General features: G+C 40.6%; 1 pseudogene; it reads left to right on the top strand.

Moving 5' to 3' along the window:
• Positions 1 to 3,561: 3,561 nt before the first annotated feature.
• The window catches only part of LOC120861123, a 33,954-nt pseudogene continuing 27,953 nt past the window's right edge, over positions 3,562 to 9,562 (top strand).

Here is a 9,562-nt window from a genome sequence, read left to right as displayed (position 1 = left end):
TTTTGCTTGTAATTACTTCTGTTTGCTAAAATAGGCTATGAGTTTATAAGGATCACACTCTGCTCTGTGACTTGTAGTGTGAAATGACCTCACACTGAAGCCACCAGCAGAGTGCTCTGCCATCCAGCACTGCTTTTCTCCATACCCCTCCCCCAACATAAAAGATCCTGTTTCTTTGAAAAATGGACAAGGAAATTCCATCTTCAGCCACCAAAGCTTATTATTCTATTTTCAGATGTATGGTTTATAACATTTAAAAATGTATGTAAGCTAGTCTACACCTAATATTTCAGGAGAGATGACCAGTTGAAACTTTAAATATTCAATACTTTTCTTTCTGCCTTTTAGCAAACTTTCTATGTAGTTCTAATGGGCTCTTAAAATATGAGGTAACCACCTCATAGCCACTTTATTTAAAAAGTTCACTGTTAAGGTGATTTGGCTAATCTGACATCAGGGAAAACCAAAGTTCAAATTTCATGCTTTGGAAAGCAATAAAAGTCACCACCTGGAAATCCAGAGGCACAAGCAAATTGATATTCAGAGCAGGTGTGCTGGCCCCATAGAAATGTGGCCCAAGCCATTCGGTGGTTCTGGAAGGAAGGTGAGGGTTCCAGAAGGGCAGCAACTTCTTGGAGAGCCTTTGCTGATAAGGTTCTACCTGGACATGACATAAGCATCCATCATCTTGCAAAGAAGGATCTGTCAGTTACACCTAGGATAGGAATAGGGGAGTTCAACCAACGAGTTCAAACGATCGTCTTCAAATAAAAGAACTAAAAACAACAGACCCCCAGGTTTATATACTTAAACCCTAGAGGGAATTTCCCTATTTTTTTTTTCTATTTTTGATTCTATTTTTTTTTCTTTTGGCTGGGACTGGGATCATGAAAAGAAATGCTATATACTGCCAGAAAGAGTATTTACAGAGCACCAGCCACACCTATTAAGTCCCTCTAGTTCAGATCACGTGGGAATGATTTCTAGACATCCAATTATTTAATATTTACCAACCATTAATACTATTCTGAAAAAATCGTTGGAGTATTTGATGTAGTCACTAGTTAAGAACTCAAAAAAGGTATGAAAAGACAGGACTATCATGAACTCATTAATTCTCTAAGCTTCCACCTATGGTGGTAGACTGCATTCGTACCTGTATCCACACCTTCTGTCGTGTGGCTTTGAAGTTTCTTCCACTAGCCTTGGAGTATATTTTGCCACTCAATGAAGGTTGAGCTTGATCATGTGACTTGCTTGGTACTAACGGAAGTGATAGAATCACGTTTGAAGTGTTTGTGTGCATTGAAGTTTTTACCCTTTCATGTTCCTGACTCTGTCCGGGGAATATTCTGATTAGCTGCCATCCCTTTACCCTAGGGTTCTAGGAACAGACAGGAGCATAGCCCACAGCAAGGAGTCAAGCCCACTGGACCCACAGCTTGATTAGAATCTCCCAGCTGATCTTAGCGTAGATCTTCTGGTCCACAGTTTACCTCAGAACCATATCGTGTAGTATAAATACTAAGTTTTGTGTGATAATGAGTTTTACTCTGATTGGTTACAGAGCATTTTTACAGTAGATGTTGACAAAGATATGTTTTACATGCTAGGCATTGTGCTGTACCCTGGGGAACCTCCAGATGAATTAGAGACAGTCTCTGCCTTTGAGTCCCTTGGATTGCCAGGAGATCGAACCAGCCAATCATAAAGGAAATCAGTCCCAAATGTTCATTGGAAGGACTAATGCTGATGCTGAAGCTCCAATACTTTGGCCACCTGATGCAAAGAACTAACTCACTAGAGAAGACCCTGAAGCTGGGGAAGATTGAAGGTAGGAGGAGAAGGGGATGACAGAGGATGAGATGGTTGGATGGCATCACCGACTCAGTGGACATAAATTTGAGCAAGCTCTGGGAGTTGGTGATAGAAAGGGAAGCCTGGCGTGCTGAAGTCCATGGGGTCACAAAGAGTCAGACATGACTGAGTGAATTGAACTGAACTTGCCTTTGAGAGACTCTGGCTGTAAATCGCACACTGTAGTTAGTGCTATGAGAGGTCTGGACCAGGTACTCAGGAAAGAGTTATATGACTGCTGGGCATGCTCAGTCACTCAGTCATGTCAGACTCTTTGTGAGCCCATGGGCTGTAGCCTGCCAGGCTCCTGTGTCCATAGGATGCCAGGAAAGAATACTGGAGTGGGTTGCTATTTCCTCCTCCAGGGGATCTTCCTAACCCAGGGATTAAACCCACGTCTCCTGAATCTCCTGTGTCTCCTGCATTGGCAGGAAGATTCTTTACTACTGAGCCACTTGGAAGACTCTACATTACTGGCAGCTATTTCTATTATTCCCCACCTACTCGACTAAGCATGTTCTAGCTCTTCCATCTGATAACCTTGTGTTGCTGCTGCTGCTGCTAAGTCGCTTCAGTCGTGTCCAACTCTGTGCAACCCCATAGATGGCAGCCCACCAGGGTCCCCTGTCCCTGGGATTCTCCAGGCAAGAACACTGGAGTGGGTTGCCATTTCCTTCTCCAATGCAGGAAAGTGAAAAGTAAAAGTGAAGACATTCAGTTGTATCCGACTCTTAGCGACCCCATGGACTGCAGCCCATCAGGCTCCTCTGTCCATGGGATTTTTCAGGCAGGAATACTGGAGTGGGGTGCCATTATTAGAACATCACTAACAGGAATGGCTGAATTGAGAAGAAACTTGACCACTTAGCCCACTCCCTAATGCAGCTCTCCTGCCCCTAACCATCACATCTTGTAGATTAGGGAACAGGCTCAGAGAGGTTAAGTGATTTTTCTTAGAGTTAGTGACAGTGTCGGGATTAGAACTATGTTTTTCTGACTCCAGATATGTGCCATTTCCATGAAACTAAGCTGAGATAGCCACTTTATCTTGGGGGTGGCAATGATCAAGTTTGTAGGGGGCTTTGTGCAGCCCATTATGGAGTATCACCTCTGAAGTGTATAGAAGGAGTTGAGGCTACCCAGGACTGTGATTATAGCTTCCCAACAGCACTATCCTTTCTCTTGGCACACTACATGATGGAAAGGCTTTGAGAAGAAAAGTAAAAGCACTGTAGTTATCCCTTTCCTACAGTTTAACTGCTCTTTTGCAGAGGAATCTGTGGTGTAAGACCTTAAGCAATTGCTCATTTATGGCAGTCTTGCCAAAATTTAATTCTTCTGCCTCCTCTGATGATAGTTAATCAGCAGGGGCTAGATTTTACCATGGGTATTGACTTAGCTCTGTGGGTACGGAAGCATGGTGCCCTTTTCCAACTCCACTAAATCCACTCTACTTTACGCAAGGCAAAACTTCCTCTCCACCCCCAACACACACAAACACACACACACGTCTAAGACAAGCCTCACTCTTCCTTATAGTAAGTCCATTATGTAGACAAATATTATATCCCCCTTTGTCAATGAGAAACCTGGAATTAAGAGAAGTTTTGAAGATTTTCTGAGGATTAGAACAAGATTCCTGCTTGTAGAATGAGGACTCCTGTCCAGTCTTTTTATCTCCAAATGCTTTGGTTTTGAGTAATAATGGAGGTACTTGCCATTCTGCTCTGGGTACCCATCTCAGTGTTCATAGTTCATGCCACTCAGTGCCAAGGCAAAGCAGTTAATACCAAAAACTCTTCCCTATTTTTTTTCCCCAAAGAAGAAAGCTCATGAAAAACTCATTTTTGACAAGTGACTTAAAACAGATAACATACGCTTTCCTTCCTCAAGTCCAAGCTGGTGCAGCATCATCTCCAGCCTCCACAGTCAGATCTAAGTGCTCTTGAGAGAGGTCAAGTTTTGACATTGAGTTCTGTATTTCCAAGTATTAACACACCAGGTAGGGAGCATTTGCAATCATGCTGAGGTCTTGGGCAGCTCATTTGAGCTATTCTTTCACTGACGCCCCATCAAACCACCTTAAGCCAGCATGGATGTTGTTCTTAAATGTTGGCAGGAAACCTGCCACACTGGGACTTACACACTGGAGTGAAGAATGTAAAGACGAGCAAGTAAAATGGAGACCTAAATGACTTTTTTTTTTTTTTTGAGAAATCCTTTTAATTGTCCAAGTAGAAACCTAAATTCAATACTCAGCCCCTCCACCTCTAAGTTGATTGTTTTAGCCCAAGGGCATCAAATGCCCACATTCTCTCCCTCCCCCACCTCTCTGTCCTCACTCTTTCCTCAAATCCCCCAAACAAGAGGGGCAGCCCCCCCACACACAATTTCCTTGTGACCTGAAGGAATGAGTCTTGTCAAGTTAGTTCCATTTTCCTATTGTGAGTTGTTATAATAAATTTAAGAGGCCACCAGAGTCCTTTGAGTTAGGAACAAATCACAAATCATCATAATGCTACACCTATTTCTGTTTTATGACGGCAATAAATCAAAAGCGGTCTCACAGTGTGAAAACTAGCTACAGCACTCACAAGTGCCAGGCTTCTGGAGATGCCAATGCTCAAACGTCTTTAGCTTTGCAGTGTGTGTTTTGGCTCCTGGAGGCTTAATTTTTCAATTAAGGATTTTTTTTTAAAGTGTGTATGTGTGTGAAAGAGAGAGAGAACAGAGTCAGGTAAATTTACCAGCCCAGACAATGAGGCTCTTGTTCTTTATGAATTTTATTTATTTATCTTAGTTTTACCGTTGTGTTGATATGATTTTTGAAAGGAGTATTGGATATGGAGTCCAGCCAAAGAGTGTTTACACAAAATTTAATATGACCTTGATTGTAAATGAAAGGCAAGTCTTCTGAAGATGCTGCATGGCTTTATACCATCAAGGGCTCTAAAAATCTGCTCAGATTTCACCTACAAGTTGTGTTTCCTAGGTATGGGTTAGAATTCCAGCTGGCTCTGCAAAATATTTCTTGCATGATTCTGGGCAATTGGAATAATTTAAGAAGAGGCTTGGTACTTACATGTCACTTATGATTGGCTTTCCTGGTAGGCAACTGAATTTTTGACAATGCCATTATCATTTTCTGAAAATTAAGCATTATGGTTCAGAGAATATTTTTTAGCTTTAGATTTATTTCCTGAAATAACTTATTAGTTGTTACTAATAAAAGGAAAAGCATTAAGAGCTAAGGTTTTGAAACAAAGAAACTGTTCTTGTAGTTCAAAAATATGTCTGGGTACCAATCTTTTATATACTAAATCGCTTTGGTCATGTCTGACTCTTTGCAACCCCATGGACTGTAGCCCACCAGGCTCCTCTATCCATGGAATTCTCCAGGCAAGAATACTGGAGTGAGTTGCCATGCCCTCCTCCAAAAGTGATCTTCTCGACCTAGGGATCAAACCAGTATCTCCTGCATTGGCAGGCAGTTTCTTTTACCACTAGTGCCACCTGGGAGGCCCAATCTTTTCTATAAGTTGGTGCTAATACATCTTTTGAAAAAAAAATCACCTTTTTTCTTTTTCAAAAAGCAAAGTTATATTGAAATTATATCTCACCTTTAATTGAGAGACCACCAAAAGTTGTATTAATTATCTCAAGTACAGGTTCTCTCAGATAAGCCTCACTCTGGTATCCATAATCAACATCAAAGACTTATCTTAGGTTGCTGCTTCCTCTTCATAGCCATGGCAGTGGTCAGTTTCTTCCTTTACAATGTTTTAATAAAACTTCCCTATCCATTTTCCAGTACAGACCTTTGCCTACTCACTTGGGCAGCATTTTCACAGCCTCCTGACCAACCTTTCTTTTGTTACCTTTCAATCATTTGTGCAAAGCAATGTCAGATTATTTTCTCTAAAACTCCACTTTCACCATTTCATTCCCCTCATTATTTAAGATGCCCTAGTGACTACCTATTGTCCACTGCACAGAAGCAGAGCACCACCTAGGCTGTGGAGGTGGATGAGTCAAAATGAACCATCACAGTTTCACTCACAGACAGCGTGCCCAGACAGACCGCAGAGAAGGTTACATCCTCTGGGGCTGGCTGTGATCAAGGGTTGGTCTTCGACATGTTTTTAGATATATCATATTTATTACGCTTCCGACTAGACCCTGGAAAATTGATTCACTCTAATAACATACACAAAGACAGTTACAAACTAAGGTGCAGTTTATTAATTTGCAGTGGCCCAACCACCGTCAGGCCTGGGAACAGGACTGGTCAGATGGTAACCAGGCACTCCCTTCCTGGTGAGTGGTTCCTCCAGGGAGACTAGACGATTTATCAGCTGGTGTGTGGGGAGCACAGAATCGGAAAAAGGAAATTGATTGTTGCCTGAAGGAAATATGCGTCACACTCATACAACCCAATGTTAACCTTCTCCACCCAAAGGATAGCTCAGACTAAGAAACAGAACTATCCTTATCATTTAAATCAAATCACCACTTTCCCAGGAGAGTGATGGATAAACAAAGATGGTTCTTTTCTTATTGTTATTATGTACTTGTTCGTGTCAGTTTTCTATACCTTAAAAAAAGGGACACTTTTTTTCAGATTTTGTCTCATTATGGCATCTCTTTATGACATGTGGCTACATACAGCCTTTTTTTTATTTTAGGCTCCTTTCCTAATGTTGTAAGATTTCATAAACAAGCTGTCCCTAATTTGCAATGTAATGAAAGACAAAATTATGCAGCTTCTAGTCATTGCCTGTTGTTAGTTGACTAGGCCCATTTTGAGACAGATGGGTCAGCCTTGTCTCTAAATGCATGGGTTAATCTGATTTTCATTCATATATCCCTATCCGATTACCAAATGCCCCTGAAATCCTTGTCCCAATTATAAAGCCTTTGCCTTGCCTAAAGAACCCTACCAAGAGTCTATCTACCTCCTCCACATGTGTTAATTCTACAGTTTTCATTCAGAGCTCACTCTGCCAGACACCAAGGCCTCACTTCTCTGGAGTGAAGTTTATTATACAAATAATCACAGCACAGTTTGGTAAAATCTTTAATAAGAGGTAGCCACTAAGTTTGGAGGGCTTCCCTGGTGGCTCAGATGGTAAAGAATCTGCCTGCAATGCAGGAGACCAAGGTTCAATCCCTGGGTTGGGACGATCCCCTGGAGAAGGAAATACTAAAGAAACTCCAGTATTCTTGCTCAGAGAAGTCCAAGGACAGAGGAGCCTGACAGGCTACAGTCCACAGGGTCACAAAGAGTCAGACACAACTGAGCAACTAGCACTTTCACTTCACTATGTGTGGAAGAAATGCTTCAAAGACAAGATTAATTTTGTTCTGGGGACTGACCCTATGCTTTACAGAAGAAGTGACACCTAACTCTGACCTTTCAGGATGTAGTAGGTAGAATGATGCCTCCCAAAGATATCTACATCCTAATCCCCAGAATCTGTGAGGAGAATATGTTACATGGAAAAGGAGAATTAAAAGTGAAGATGGAACTAAGATTGCTAATCATCTGACCCTGAGATGGGGAGATTATCTTGGATTATATGAGTAAACTCAAAGGAATCACAAGGATCCTGAAATGTGGAAGCAGGAGGCAGAAGAAGAGTCAGTGTCAGAGTGATGTGATACAAGAAAGACTCATATTGCTAATTTAAAGATTGTAGGGGCCCACAGGACAGGAACATGGGGCGTCTCTAGTAGCTGAAAAAGATAAGGAAACAGATTCTCCCCTTCAGAAAGGAATTCACCTCTGGTTTTGGCCCAGCAAATCATACCTTCCATTTCTGACATCCAGAACTGTGAGAAAATGAATTTTATTCTATTAAAGATCCTAGATTTTTGATAATTTATTACAATAGAAATAGAAAACCGAAACAAAGAGTAAGTAAGATCACACAGGAGAAAGAGGCTAATGAGGTTCTTGCAATCAGGGAACATGACATTTGTTGTGACAAGGTACTTTTCATGCTTTTCATGCTACAGAGGAAAGGTCCTTTTAGATAGTAAATGATTATTAGATGAACTATTAATAAAGATTATTAGTGACATAGACTAGAAAAGGTGCCTTAGAATCGGTTGATAAACAGTAGCAGCCAGAATGAAGTTGTTATGAATTACTGAGATTGTACATCTTAACCTCCGGGAAACCAAGCACTGGAATGCTGTATTTCTGTTCATGGCTCACTGTACTGTCAATAACTCAAACCTGAGATTTCCAAATGAGCCACTGCCCTGCACTCAACCAGTTATCCTGTCACATGGCCTCCACCATGACGATTTTCTAGGATCTTTCTTCTCTTTGAGTCTCCTGTTGCCACTCCTCAGTGTGCCATTTTAACCCCAAACCATTATTTTTGTTCTTTTGCCAAATGAGTCATGAATTCCCTTTCCCCTCATAACACCTTCTCCATGAAAGTTCCGTGCTCTTTTCTTTCTCTGAACTCCTTAACACTAATTGTTCTTCAAAACACTTAAACTTCCTGAGAGAATGTCCTTACTCATGCTTCCCCTGCCTTCACTTACTCACTCCTTAGCTCACCACAGCTGACCTCATGGCTGCTGGCCGTTCTATTGAAACGGCTTTCCCTGAAGTCACAAGTGACCTTCTATTTACCAAATTTCAGAATCTATTTCCAGCTTCCCTCAGCTTGACCTCTCTGTGACATTGACATCATTGATGACTCTTTTCTTTCTGAAACTCTTTTCTCCCTTTGATTCTAAACTATACTATTTCCAGTTTCCCCTGTTACTGTTTTACTAATTACTTTGTCTCCTCTAATGAGGATCCAGCCTCTAATGCTACTTCCTACAGTCCTAATCCAAGTCTTCACGATTTTTCATTATACTATACATCTCTTACTTAGATACTGAATATAAATATAGCTTGGAAAGAACACTAGGACTTTTTAATCCTGATTATTAGAATTCTGTCTTTCTAAATAGATTTTGAGATTCTGCTCTCTGCTCAGTAGCATCCTAAACATAGAACAGAATTCCAAAGTGACAAAGATACAGCTTCTACCTCTTGAAAGCTGATAAACAAGTTAGACAGATGCAACATAAATGTATGAAATTTTGGAGAAATTATCTAAATCAGAATTATTTGCTGATTGACAATAGCCACTGAACAACACCCACTGAATGTAGTTATTAAATAAATATATCTTCTATGGATAAAGAGGACAAACACTAAGCCACCAGACAAATAGACAAGTAGCTTTGCTGTCTCTTTCCTTGAATTGAGGCACAAAGGGTAAATTATATGAAGAAAATGTCACTTTCTAAGTTGTACTCAATCTTGAGTACCACCTCCTTTTCAATTTTTACAGTTCCTCACTGCAGTAGAAATAACTTAAAGCTGTCTTTCTGGGTTTGTTAAAATACTTTAAAACATATCATCCTTATATTTATATAAAAAGAGAAATCCTGAGAAATTATAGCAAGGAAAATATCTCCCAGGTGAATTAGACTGGGATCTTCAAGACTCCCAGTTTTTCTTATTGAAACATTCATTTACTCATTTGCAACTGTAAATCAGCCACTTGCATTTTTAACCATTTCTTTCTCTGACAAAATAGCCTCAAGTACCTGACTAGATTTAAATTTTTAAAAATTGGTATTTATGTAGACTTATGGGTTTCCATAGTGTTAAACAACCCTCCTGCCAATG

The sequence above is a fragment of the Oryx dammah genome, unplaced genomic scaffold (genome assembly GCF_014754425.2).
Source record: "Oryx dammah isolate SB20612 unplaced genomic scaffold, SCBI_Odam_1.1 HiC_scaffold_11229, whole genome shotgun sequence".
Classification (NCBI taxonomy): Eukaryota; Metazoa; Chordata; class Mammalia; order Artiodactyla; family Bovidae; genus Oryx; species Oryx dammah.
The sequence above is the reverse complement of the archived record's forward strand: the minus strand, read 5'-3'. Positions and strand labels throughout refer to the sequence as shown.